A 14,314-nucleotide genomic window follows, 5' to 3' on the forward strand; every position below is an offset into this window, starting at 1 on the left:
CACCCAGTGTCTAGACATGGCTGGGAAATTGCCATAATTTCATTCTCAAGAAGTAGAGCAGAAACCCCAGACTGTACTGCATGGTAGTTATCCCTTGTGGCATCAAGACGGAGGATCTGCCTAGTTTCTTTCAAGGCACAACTCAGCAAAGTCCTCACCCACCCATTCCTCATCCCAAACAAAGAGGGCTCTGTTTCAGAGAACTGGGTCATCCAACATACTGAGGCTCCCTTTGGACCAGAAATGGAGCCTGAGCCGAAGCAGGGTATGTGGTGACAAGGGGACAGGGAGGACTACAGAAGCTTAGAAAGTTTCCAAAATAAATTCATTTTCCTGCTTCTTTCCCCTTCCACACGTTTTTCATCTCCTTCAGAAGTACTGACACCTCCTAGCCATCTAATCAAGACAAATTTTTCCTGCAGTAATTAAAACACAGCTCATCTTCAAGGGGAACAGAAAAACAAAGACTGAAACAATTAGCTGACTGTGCCAGACAGCATGGGTCACCCCCCTCCCGCCCCCACCTGCTCCCTCTCTCCTGACTTCCTTCAATTGCTTGCTTTTTAAGTATTTCCACAGGAAGGAAAACTTCATTCCTGCTGAAAGGTAAGAAACGGAACAGACACTTAGACTAGAAAATAGTTTAATTGAATTTCATATGAAAAAATGCTTAGGACTGTTTAAGACAAACGGTGGGTTCCCTGCTGGCTGGAATTGCATTACAGGAGGAAGGGAGCAGGAGACGCTTGCTAATCTGTAATAGTCAGGTTAGAACAGAATATTGCATTAGCATGCAGAAGGACTGAGGCCAGAAAGACAGGGAGAGACATGGCTTCCCAGAATGAAGACCGCAGAGTAGAGAGGCAAATTGTACTAGTAATAACTCAGAAGATAGAAAATGAACTTGCACTTCAGAAGACTGTGTGCCTTGATTACATTAGAGCTACTTGGGATATTACACAGTCTATTCCTTCTTATTGTATTAGTTTTTGTATTAGTCTGTAAAAGGCCAGTGTTTTATTTGGCTTCCTGAGCCACCTGTCTTTTCTACAACATCCCCTACCAGTACATTCAAGTATTAACATTCAGAGTTTCTAAAATCTTTTAACCATTGGTGGCTGCCAGCAGTCAAATTAAATTCAAAGGGTTTAGTATACTCCAGGTTTTAGCTCTGTAATTTGCTAAAAATGCCCAAAGCCTTTACGAATCTATTTGCAGTTCAGCAATGAATACCATTTCCTAACAAAACCTGCCTGAAAATTTCCTTCTGAGGCTCTGGGAAAAAAGACACTTGTGACATCTGTGTGTCTTCCTTCTGGCACTGACCCCCCCCCCCAAAAAAAAAAAAACTTTGAAAAGAGAAAGACCTCATGCAAGTGGCACAGGAAAAGGGACCAGGGTATATGGGCTAATGGAGTCACTCTGTGTTTCCCTTTTAAATCTTGGTTAGTTTTAATTTCTAAGTCAAAGATAAGCACTATATTCATTAGAACTTCACTAGTATAGTGACGCATAGGCTTAACAAGGATGTTGGCTTTCTGAAAAATAAACAAATTAAAACCACTGTAGAAAACCCCAGGTTCAACAATTTCCATAGTTCTACTTTAATGTCAGTAATTAGTTCATTTCTATAACTTCAGTCTCACATACCATTGCTTACAGTGTCCTAGTGCCTCTGTCTAATCCTTGTCAGAGGAAATCCAGCAGAAAGAGACTGTTAAAAGTCTACAGCTAACTCACAGCCTTGCTTTGTTTAATAGGAAGATAGCCCTCTCTTACCTAAAATATAAAAAGGCATGAGGGGTACTTTAAAAATGTTTTCAAGAATCTTCTGCGAAAGCTGCAAATGTGAAATGCTGCTCGGTTTTACTTTTCGATTTCATCTTCTGTCCTTCTGATACACAGGAGTTCTCACTTCCAACCACATGGACCAAGCAGCTCAGAGAACACAGCTGACCACTGCCATGTCAAATCTGGACTCTGCCAAGCTCTCCCTGTCACAGAGATAGTACCCACAACTATAGCCGACTCTAGAAATCAAATTATCCAGCTGAATTAATTTAATTAATAAAAGGCATAATTTGGAAGTCCATTAGAGAAGTCGGAGGTGCTGGCTGTCCACCCACCATCAACCAGCTGAACGTAACTGGACAAATCGAACCACTGAAGCAGAAATCAGAGTCAAGTTCCTAACGATGCTAACAATCTGAATCAGTGGTTCATCTCTCTCCTTTCACTTTCCACGTCTAAGCCCCTTTATCCCTTAGAATAACTCTCTAGCTTATAACATTTGAAATGCTAAAACCCACCCACATATTAACCTTGAACAGAAAACTGAGGAATTCCAACACCAAAAGAGCAGAAAAGCCCCCGGTGTGTCTAAGCACTGCTCCCCAGGTTCCCCCTCCTCTTCCTGAGCTGTTCTTCTGTGCAGAGCCATGAATAGAAGGTCAGGTGTCCAAAAAGGTGGCAGAAGGCACCAGTGGCTCTGCCTATAGTCCTAACTACTCAGGAGGCAGAGATCAGGAGGGTCATGGTTCAAAGCCAGCCCGGGGGAATAGTTCTCGAGACCCTCTCTCTAAAAACCCCATCACAAAAAAGGGCTGGTGGAGTGGCTCAAGGTGTAGGCCCTGAGTTCAAAAACCACAGTACAAAAAAAATTATGGATATTTTAAACAAAGAATGAAATTTTGTCACTGGCAAGTAAATGGATGGAACTGAGAACATCATCTTAAGTGAAGTTAGCCAGGCTCAGAAGGTCAAAAAATCTCATGTTCTCCCTCATATGTGGATTATAGACCCAAAACAACTGCAGAAATATCATTGGGCATGGGTCACACACTAAGGGGAGAATGAGCACAGGAAGAATAGGGAAAGGGAAGGAAACCTAAAACTTGAATGTGGTTGATGTGTTCACTGTGTAGGAATGAATATAGTAATCTTAAACTTAAAGTGACAGAGGCCACTGTGGGAAGGTGACCAGGAAGTAGTGAAGAGGTCTGGTAGAGATGAACCAATATGGGCTGATATATAAAAGTGCATGGAAGCAATGCTGGGAAACTCCCTGTGTAGCTATCTTCATCTCAAACTAGCAAAAACACCATGTTTCTCTTATTATCTTTTATGTTTTATCTTCTACAAAATCAGACAACAGGAGGGTGGAACAGGTTCTGTGGGGGGGAGGTGGCTGGAGCAAATAATGTACACACGTGTAAGTAAATTTTAAAATGATAAAAATAAAATTAAAAAAAAGAAATATGAAAAAAGGTGGCAGAAAGTGAAACAAAAGCGAATGTCACAATGCTTTGATTTCTTTTATTTCTGTTACTGTGGAAGAAAAGACACAACCAACCAATGTTGTAAAAATGAAAATATATGTGCTTTGCAAGCCTCACCTTTCTCCTCACTTCCAACTAAACCCATCTCCACCCACTTCAGCCTGTAACAAGAAACCATATTTGTTTCTAGAGCACCAGACAGAAAATTAATGTAGTCAGCCATTCGCTTTCCAATTAATTTAGTGAAGCAGTAACTAAACAATCCAGCTCTAAAGCCTGGATATGGAAATGTCAGGTGCAGGGCATGGAGTGGGTAGGAGGAGAAAGACGTAACCAGCGTTTTAATGCCTTCTATGCTGGGCACTCAGCATGCTTAGCTAGGCCTGTGCACACGTTATTTCATCAGTATCTTTATAAGAACCCCACAAGGAACTATCTCTGTCTTCTATAAACTCTTTTTTCATAGGAAATTTAAATAACTTCCCAAAAATCACAGAACAAGAACGTAGCAGTGCTGGGATGGAATCCAATATCTCTCTGACTCCTTGAATTAAATAAAAATTATGATACTTCTTGTATCATTATACGTTAGATGAGTGCTAGTGATAATCCCATGTATTTTTAACTTGCCATTACCTTATTGTTAGCTCAGATAAAGTCATAATTGTTTCCTGAGAAACAACTTTCCTTTCCTTTTGCTTCATCTTCATCTTTTCCTTTCTTCAGTCACTTGTTCACAGCTCCCAAAGATTCAGGCAGATGAGATGACAAAGGCTATGACTTCACAGGAATAAATTAATTGTATTCAATTTAAAATGAACTCGGAACAGTTTGTTGCATCTTAAGGAACTTCCTCAAATGCATTTCTGATTGGAATAACTTTATAGAGGATTAGGGGCCAATAGCACCCCACACGATGTGCATGCATCAGATCTCTATGAGTGCTGTCTCATAACAGACCCAATGGACAGCCATGATACAAGCTGCATTTCCAAACAGCTCTGCCCCCACCTGACTCTGCATTTCAATCTTCACCACACTCTCTGCGAAAGAACAGATGTTCAGCTTTGGGTTGAGAGATCAACAGTTACTATTCATATGTTCCAAAAATTCAAGGACCCAGTGCTGCTGTTTTAAGAATGCTAACTAATTCCAACCCTTCTGCTCCAGTGTTCTTGCAGTTTCAATCAATTGCAATCTCACAGGACCTTGGCCCCCATGATTGCCTTTGAAATTCCATGGGGGAAACAGCTAGAAAATGCACGCTTCACTGACCTGGTTGGGGGAATAACCTACTATACTCCAATTTTGTGTTTCTCCCATCCTTATCATTGCTGTTCTTTCTGTTGAATTGATTTGAGCAGGTAGGCAAAGCCCAGCTGACAATATCATTAAAATAATGCCTAGAGATGCCTTTTAGTCATTTTCTTACATTTATTTACCATTCAAACACACTAATTTTGGAAGCAGGATAAAAAGTTATTTCTGAATCCATTCCTGATTTTTTATTATTTGTGTGTTTGTTTTTGTACCTGATGATGCTTCTGCATAATATTAGCTAAAGCCATGTTTAAAATGCACATTCCTGGGCTTGAAGCCCACAGATCAGTAGATCTGTGAGGTATCAGGGTCTCTGTAGTGTTTTATAAATGCCCAATTCTAAGGCAAAAGGTCCAAGGACTTCAGGAAATGCAAGCTACACCCCTGGACACAGATGCTAACCATCTGTGTGACCTTTGCCCAAGATGAGAGAGCTCAAGCGAAGCCAGTGCTGCAGTCAATATGGTGCAATGATCCATTCTGTTTCCAGTGAACAACCCTGCTCTATTCCCTGTCCTGACAGACATCCCTCGCCTTAGAAGTCTCCATGGTTGCCTGTGATTTGAAGTCACCTGGGGTCTAGGGTGATGATCACCAGGGGATGACACCCAGGGATTGCATTTTTTCAGCAGGCACTTTTGTGAGTTTTATGCACTGACTGAGGAGGACAAAAGGATTTATATAGCATAGTATTTCTCACAGCATTGTGTTGCTGATCCCTGTTGTATTGACAAGAACAAGAAGGCACAGCCCACTTGACAAATACAGCTGGTATCACTGAAGCAGTGGTTGGATGGGCTGCTGTGCTACACCAGGGCAAGAGTGCCCCATGAAAGAGCCTCAGCCGAGGAGTCAGCTGACCTAGCTGGAATCTAGTTTTACGCTTAGGACTGCCTGGTTTGAGCAAGCACCATAACCTTGAATATGTCTCTTCATCTCCGTAAGTCTCTCTCATCTCTAATTTTGGAATAACAGTATTACCTCTCAAATGTACAGAATTAAATATGATAATATATGTCAAAGCATATAGCATAGAGGAGGGAAACAAGTGGAACTACGAGAGTCACATTTGTGTGTCACCCACTGGATTGAAGAACAGGGCCTGTGACCCTTCCCATTGACATTTGCATACATTAATACATAAGATTCTTTGTGGGGGTGATGAAAAAGAAGGATGCTATTTTTTGTCTTAGAAGAGCATGAGAGGGGTTTAGGAATGATAAGGGTGAAATGAGTAATGCAGATGTCATGAACTGAAAGTATCTCCTCAATATTCCTCTGTTGAAATCCTAACCGTTAATGTGCTAGTATTAGGATGTAGGGTCCTGGGAAGTAATTATGTCATAAGGATGGAGTCCTCAGGAATAAGGTTAGTGCCCTTATAAGCATAAGCCAGAGAAAGTGAGCACTCTCTTTCTGCTATGCGAGGATAGAAGAAGTCAGCTGCCTACAACCTAGGGGGAGCCCTCACCAGGACCCTACAATGCTGCCACACTGAACTTTGACTTCCAGCTTCCAAAACTGTGAGAAATTAATGTTTGTTGCTAAAGCCACCTGGTTTATGGTACTTATAGCAGAATCCCTAATTGAGTAAGACACAAGGATGCAATGGTACAGGCCCCTTTCCTGCCACTTGAATTCATACTGTATTGAAGACAGGAAGGAAATAGGGCTAGTATAGGAAAGAGCTGTTTTCTAAAGAGATTTTTTGAGACTGTATGCCCAAGTTATGATGTTTTAGGACCTAAGTAACAAAGTGAGACAAAGAAACAGGGAAAGAGCCAGTCTCCATTTCAATATGGAACCCATAGCCACTGAGGAACATTGAGATGGTAACATCGGAAATTAAAAATTGGAACTTGATGTAAGTATCCATGGCCTCACAGCAGCCACTATAATAAGTATCAATAAAAGGTCCCTTGAATGGATTGGTAAGCTGGGAGTCAGGAGGGTGCCCTGAAAGCGAAGGGGAACAGTCTAGTGCTGTTTGACTCCTAAATATGAAATTCAGCTGTGAGCACATGCCAGGCATCTCTTGGGAATACCACACACCTGGAGCAGTCCTTGCAGGGACGCTCAATGCCATAAGAGACAGGATCAGGAACTTTGGGCTATGTATATCACCAGGTTGTGCTTTGCACTCACAGGTGGGCAGGTACTCACAGTAACTATTTTCATTATAAATTCCTGTTATTAGTCCCAACGGAACCAGCCAAGAAAAAGCAGAGAAAAATAAATGCTTTTTCTTTGCCAGAAGTAAATGTCAAAACACAAGTTCAAATGGTGGTAACTACCATTTCTATGTGAGCTTAGTTGTCACTAAGCTCAAACCACCTACTTTAACTTATATATCATACAGTCTCCTCATCTGTGAAATAGCCTTGTTGACAGAGGCGCTCCAGGATTGATATATGAAGATCAAAATAGCCCAAGATGATATATAAGGAGCATACAAAAAAGTCAAGAAATTTAGAGCTCACTCTATAACTGGTGGTGAAATAATGCAGCCATCTGTGAATTATACCATATTCAGACAGGAGATAGCCAGGGTGCAGAAACCAGAATTGCTCTGCCAATAACAAGCTGAGTGACCTTGAGCGAATCCTTTAAACTCTGGAAGGCTTACACTCTTGCCGTGTAAAGGGAAAAAGCTTGTGAGGTCTTTCATCCCTCAGGTTTCAGGTAGAAGGTGTCAGGGCTCCAGAAGAGCAAGTAAAAATCCAATCCCCCTGTGAGGCCAATGGAGTTACATCACCCAGCACTTACAAGAATCCAAATGGTGACGAAGATCTTCTGTAAGCAAAAAGAAACACTGAAAAGCCTTGTCAGGCATTTTGTAGTCATTTGGTGATGCAGATTTGAGTGTGTCTATCTTGAGCACACCCAGATGTTTATATCATTTGGATGTGTGGTAAAAAGTTAATGTATGAGATGCAGCAAGGTCTTTTTCTAGTATTAGAACCACAGTGAAAAGTGAGGAACAGGAAACTTGTCTTCTTGGAGAAGGAATGATAGACTGAGGTCACTATCATATTAATGACACTAGCCATTTGAATTCAACCCACCATGGTCATCTATTTGCTTATCAGTGAATACTGACTGTGGAACTTTCCTAAACTAGGCAGGGGGCAGAGAAGTAGGACATGCAAAGGTGTTACCCCTGCCTTCTCTGAATGGGAAATCTAGCTTGAAGAGATCATTATCCAAGCAATTACAAAACAAGACATACCACAGGTAGCACATGTTTAAGGCAATTTATCCATGATTTTTCTTCAGCAATGTGAATCATCACTTCTAGGTGGAGTGCTCCAAGGTTTCCAGTGAAAGAAGAATATGACAGATGATTACAAAGGGAAAAAATGAAGTGGACAAGGCTCACTCCAGGAAGGGAAATTAACACAAAGGCACTGAGTTGGGAGATCTCAGAGCAATCAGAGTAAAGCAGATTAAATGTGGCACTTTTACTTAGTGTGTCAACAACTACTAGCCCTACTCAATGTGTCTCTCCCTCACCATGTGGGTCATCAAACCACTCTAAACAACTCCTTGACTCAAAGTGCTTGTTTCTTTAACCAGAATTACTCATTTCGTTACACTAAGTGGCTAGCTGCTGGACCTCGGTTTAGAGATCTATAGGTCAAATCTTCTCACTAACATGGGGGGGAAATGACATCGTCATTTTTGCCCACATCCAGTAAGAATAAAAGAGGTTAGCTCAACCACTGTATCTACACCTTACTTTAGGTGGATCTTCCACTTTGAGCTAACCCAGTAATTTCCATCTAGGAAAATTCCCACAGGAGCATGGGAAGCAAAAGCCAGCCCATTGGGAATCCAGGTGGAAGACATGTTTCATAAAAACAGGCACATCTGGATTTAACAGTATGTCAGCATATGACTACTCTTCTGAGCATATTGTTCATCTCAGGACCCATCAGCTGTAGGATCTACTATGTCCCTATGATGAGTGTTCTTTGAAAACCACAGGATCTAAAGCTAACACCAACTGCAACTGGTGCTAGAAGATAAACTCAAGATTAACGCCCACAGGAAACAAATATTAGGACAAGCAAATAGAGTCATATGCCCCATAATGATATTTTAATCAACAATGCACCGTGGTCCTGTAAGATTATAATGGAGTTGAAAAATTCCTATTGCTTGGTGACGTCCTAGTGTAGAGCAACACATTCCTCACACATCTATGATGATGACGGTACAGATAAACCCGCTGTTCTGCAAGTCATATAAAAGTATAGCACATAAATTATGCACACAGAGAACAGGAGGGCAGAACAGTTCCTGCCTGGGGGGGCTCCTGGGGGGAGGGAGGCAGGGAAAGAGGGGAGGAGGGTGAACATGGGACAAATACTGTGTACATGTATGTAAATGGAAAAATGATACTGTTGAAACTGTTCTTGGATTGGGGGAAGAAGGAATAAAGGAGAATGATGGAAGGGGTGAATTCAAATATGATACATTTGATATGCCGTAGGAACTTTTGTAAATGCTACAATGTACCCCCAGCACAACAATAAAAAAAAGAATAACAATACAAAGAAGGCAACCTATGATGTACACACAACAACAAAATTACCTAATGTATTCGTTAGCACATGTCTCTACCATTTGGCCATTCGTAGCTGCGCTCAACAGAGGAGCACTGCCTCAGATCACACATTTAGCAGTAAGCTCTCTCACAACTGAATTAAATTCACCCTGTTTAATGTGCATCAACAAAAATAATCTTCATTATTTTATATAGTTTCCAAGTATTTCAGTACATTAAAATTTTATTTAAAAGATTTTTACAAATAAATTCCTTTCCTTACAAGGTTTCTACTTCCATTACCTTCAGTCACGCAGCAGGCGTGTTGTTCTAAAGTATGACGTTGGTTCCTTCACCTGACACATTCCACCCTTGGACAAGTTCTTCCCAACTGGCAACTTCTATTTATATTGCAACATATTAGTATAACAAATTTAAATAAAATCCTCCACTTGTATCATTAATTAACATTTGGCAATGAGCCTGATTAAATGCCCTTGGCAGCAAAATGATTTAAATGTCGAAAAGGTTATTTTTATCATTTATTAAAAATGCCTGTTAGAGAACCATTTCCACCACCCTCCCCACCTCAGCAGAGTCAAGGGAAGTTTTTCATGCCCCTCTGCACCACAATGCATCGAGTAACTGTCAGAGCGGTCAGTTTTTCTAATAAAGGAGGACAGCTTGTCGAAATAAGAGGAGTTTAAATGACTTAAAATTTTTTAAGTTTAAATGAGTAAAGTAATCCTCTGCTAATCCATGCTGGGATTTCAAGAAACAAGGTTTTTCTCCTCTTTATTGACATTTTACAGAACTGCAAATGGGGATCTATTGAAGCAGCATCAGTACTCCTCTGAGAAGTTAAATGTACTTTATCAAACACCAGGCTGCATATGAACTGGACACAGTTACTTTATGACTCGGAACGTCCATTTGTGGGTCTCTTTTATTCACCACTGTGTTTCCAGCACCTAGCTAGTGCCGAGCCAGCACATAAATGCTAAGTATGGATTGCATAATGAAGAATTTTGGTTTATCATGCACCTCTGAAAAGAGAGGACTGCTTAAAAGTAAAGTAGGTTGCTGTGTGTTTTCTACTTGCTTGTGATTCTAATTAAATACGAAACGCAGCTATCAGAAGTGAATAATACAAAGGAGTCTATTGGGAGCAAGCAATGCAGGAAACCTTGGGAAATCAGTGACTGTGGAATTATAGCCTGCCTTCCTTTTATGAGACGATCTAGATGAAACAGAAATAGAGATTATGTCCCTTGCAAGAAAATGGATGGAACTGGAGATCATCATGGCGAGAGAGATAAGCCAAGCTCAGAAGATCAAATATTTCATGTCCTTGCTCATTTGTGGAACTTAGACCTAAAGTAGTGACGATGGTGGTGGTGTTGATTATGATGATAATAGGGCATGAATGTATATGGGGGACTGTCTGGAGTGATTGGTGTAGGGGGAAAAGGGAAAAGAAAGGACACTGAAGGACAAGGAGTGTGGAAGTAAGCTGCGTATACACATATGAAGACAGCATAATGGAACCCACCAAACACTTTTGAAAGAGGGGGGATGAAGGAGGGAGTAAAAGGAATATAATGGAGGGGGTGAGCTTTATAAGGCACACTGTACACATGTATAGAATTATCACAATGAAATCCCCTTATATTATCAATGTATGATAAAAAGAAAAAAAGCAGAATTTGTTCGTACTTAATGTTGGAAAACAGCATATTAAAGTAAGTATTGCCACCTGTATATCTATCAGATTTTTAAAATGAATGAAAACATCCATTTGCTGTGACTTTCTAGGCATAGCATTTTGTGTTGTCCTGATGCATCAGGACAGTTAGAAACAACGTCCCATGATGAATGATGCCTCAGTAATTAGAACAAAATTTGAATGCCACACACAGGGAATCTTATTTAATAAAGGCTCTTTTGAGCCTTTTGTGGCATATGAGTAAATAGTTATTGAGAAAAGAAGTCGACACATAGTAAGAAATATGAAGATAAAGAAAAGATCTATTTCTCTAGAATTCCTTCAAGAAAGAGAAATTAAAAGCTTCTGGGATAAGAAAGTAGAAATTACATAAAATAATGACTTGAACACCTAAAAGAACCTCACACTCTGGGGGGTTGAGGGAATGCTCAGAAATATAGCCTCCCACCACCTTTCATCATAGGTACAGTGCTATTTAATTTTAGCAAAAGTATTCTAAATATCAAAGGAAGTAAGAGTAGGTCTAAGATATATTGTTAATAAAACATTTATCAGTCAAACACTCATAACCTGAAGCTGAGTACTTTTCAAATATAACTCAGTGGTGAGTGAGGCAGATTTTCAATCATGTATATTAAAGAGGCTCAAATAGTTCTCTGATTATTGATTGATGCTGGTTTTTATAAACACAGACTCCCTGGCACATTGAATTCCCTCCATCTTGAGAAACATGTGTTGCCTTGGTTATATGTTCTTAATTTTTTTTTCTTGGTTCATTTTTAGTGCTACTAAAAAACGTAACAGCCCAGAAAAGGATTACTACCATTTTCCGTGAAACAGTTAAGAGAAAAACATCAGACAAATATATTTGTGATAAAATTGGACTTGTCAAAAAGTTGACTTGCGTATGCATATTCTGTGAGAGAAGGGACCTTCACTGAGGGTGTCTTATGTGTCAGATCCTGTACTAAAGACACTCCATGCAGCATCTCTCTTAATCCTCACAACATCCCTGCAAATTAGTATATTAATCAGAATATTACTTCTATTTCAGAGAATCGGAGAGATTTATCGGCTTTCATAAAGCTAACAATTAGTGCAAGTAAATCTGAACATATGTTACTTGTCAAAAATAGCTGTTTCCCTACTAAACCGTTTGATATCCTGTGTGAGAGGAAGATGCAGGGGACCACCACTCATCTTAGGCTACAGAGGTTGAGATAGTCTTCATTTTAACTGAATAAGTGGGTCAGCGACCACCACTCGATTGTTTCTGTAACTGGAAGCTCCAGAACCTGTACTCTGGAAATACAGGCCATACATCTGTCACCAGCTGTGTGGGTACATTTTAGATTCTACGTTTGTTTATTAGTCTTATGTTGGCAATGCCCTCACCACCACAGCGTGAAGTACAGGTTATATCTTCCTGTTATCCATAGTTCCTAACACAGTGTCTTGCAAACACTTGGAAGTAAATGCTCACTGAAATATACTGAATGGAATTGAGTTGTCCTGAATTACAGGACCTGCTGCCAGAGCCAACATCATCTTTGATCCAAAGTTACTGAGTACCAACTGTGTGCCAGGCAGCATTCGAGTGTTAGTATGGTCATCTATTTCATCTTTTTCCCCCCAATATCTTTTAAATAGAAAACAAGACCCCCGTTGCTTTTTATGTGATTATGGACTCCTAAACCAGAGACATTATGGGATTTGATATCATTAAAACTTGCCATTTAGAGCTAAAAGTACAAAGCTGGAAGTACTATGGACACAGATATGGAATCTATCTGTGTGACACTTTTTCCCCTGGGAAAGTGGAAAATGAACATTTTATCCTAGAATCTTTTCAATTACAAAATTCAGCTCTTGAGGTACATGGGGGTTGTGGGTTTGGAGGAAAAGTAAGGAAGCTGAAAATACAAAAATGCTTTGTGATTTACGCCCCATCATTCTGAGAATTCCTCTCCACCTTTTGTTAGAGTTCTGAGGACCACAGCCATGCATCATTTAATCTGCTGATTTCTGATTCTTTTTCTTTTCCATGTGGCCATTCTGGCTGTTAAGTTATGCAAATCTGCAGGGCTCTAATTGAAGAGCCACTGAGATGCTCCCGTCGAAAGACAGTCCATGGGCACAGCTACCCTGCTGCTGGAGCAGGCTAGCCACTTGGCAGTCCTTTCATGTTCCCCAGTCAATCTGTGTTTAAAGGATGAGGTGAGTGGGCAGGACAAGGCAGTTTATCTCTCCTGCCTCCTCATCGCTCTTTCACACAGCACTCCCTCAGTCGATCAAAATCAGACATCACATAGCACCAGCATTATTGGGATAAAAGGCAAAATTCATTCTTTGTTCACTCTACATAAGAGTATTTAAAATAATCATGGCGATAAATCTGATGGAAATACCCAAACATAGAAGTGACTTGTTCCAGAGCAGGAATTACTATCTTCCTTTGCAGCTTCCCAGAGCAGTCACAGGACTTTCCCCAATATAGGAATATTCTTTTAAACATTTTTACTAGCATATGAATATCCTTAATTATCAGATCAGCTTGTAAAATTGTCAGTCCACATGCTCCGCCTGCAGCCTATGCAGCTGCTCTTGGTTTCTAACAGGGAATGGCCAGCCATTAGCAGGGTAAGTTCAGTTCTATTCCACTTCCTGACAGAAGGCCATAACCCGCTGAAAGATTTCAGCATGAAGATGGTCTACTAAAATAGCATCCATTCAAATGCTTTCTCTCCATCCATCCTAAAATTCAACACAATCAGAATTTATGAGGTGCCTATTATGGTCCTGAAGGTGCAACACGAGAAGCCATGAAAAGCATGGAACAGGGTTTGGGGGGTATAGACAACTTGCTTCACACACGAAAGGTCCTGGATTCCATCCCCAGCACTGACAAAATAAATAATAAATAAATAAACTAGCATGGAAGGGGTAGGTAAAAACTCAGAAAGATGGATTAGGAGAAATACAACTCTGAAAGAAATCCTGAATTTTATTTAAAATACCAGAAGTATCCGACCACAAAAATCAAACAAGGACAAAAAAATGAAAACAGAAATTTTTTCAACCATTGATTGAGAAGACAAGTCTTGACACCGAGACGACATGACACGAATGTGACAGCCCAGGACCCTTAACATAGAAAACTTGAAGTGAAAACCTGTGCCAAGAAGACAGATGGAATCATCATTCTACTGCAGTGCCCGAAAACACACAGGGTTTCACAAACCATCCCTCCGACCTATGAGTAACATCACTTAACAAAATCATCAAATGCAGGAGTCCTAACAACTACGCATAGGTGACAGCGGTCTGTTGAAAAAATACCCAGGACACCTCAAACTTTGCTGGCAGGCTGAACAAAGAAAACTGGATAAGGCTCCCGCACAATGCTGAAAAGCCGCGGGTTCCTTCTAAAGCTATTGAGAA

The 14,314-nt window shown here is 40.4% G+C and overlaps 1 long non-coding RNA gene across 1 annotated transcript; it reads left to right on the top strand.

Annotated features, from left to right (window-relative positions):
- Window positions 1-244: 244 nt before the first annotated feature.
- On the top strand, window positions 245-2,092 carry LOC141410714 (uncharacterized). Its single transcript, XR_012435503.1, has 2 exons — window positions 245-606; window positions 1,906-2,092. It is a non-coding gene; the product is annotated as an uncharacterized lncRNA (long non-coding RNA).
- The last annotated feature ends 12,222 nt before the right edge of the window (window positions 2,093-14,314 follow it).

Source organism: Castor canadensis, chromosome 9 (assembly GCF_047511655.1).
Source record: "Castor canadensis chromosome 9, mCasCan1.hap1v2, whole genome shotgun sequence".
NCBI lineage: Eukaryota > Metazoa > Chordata > Mammalia > Rodentia > Castoridae > Castor > Castor canadensis.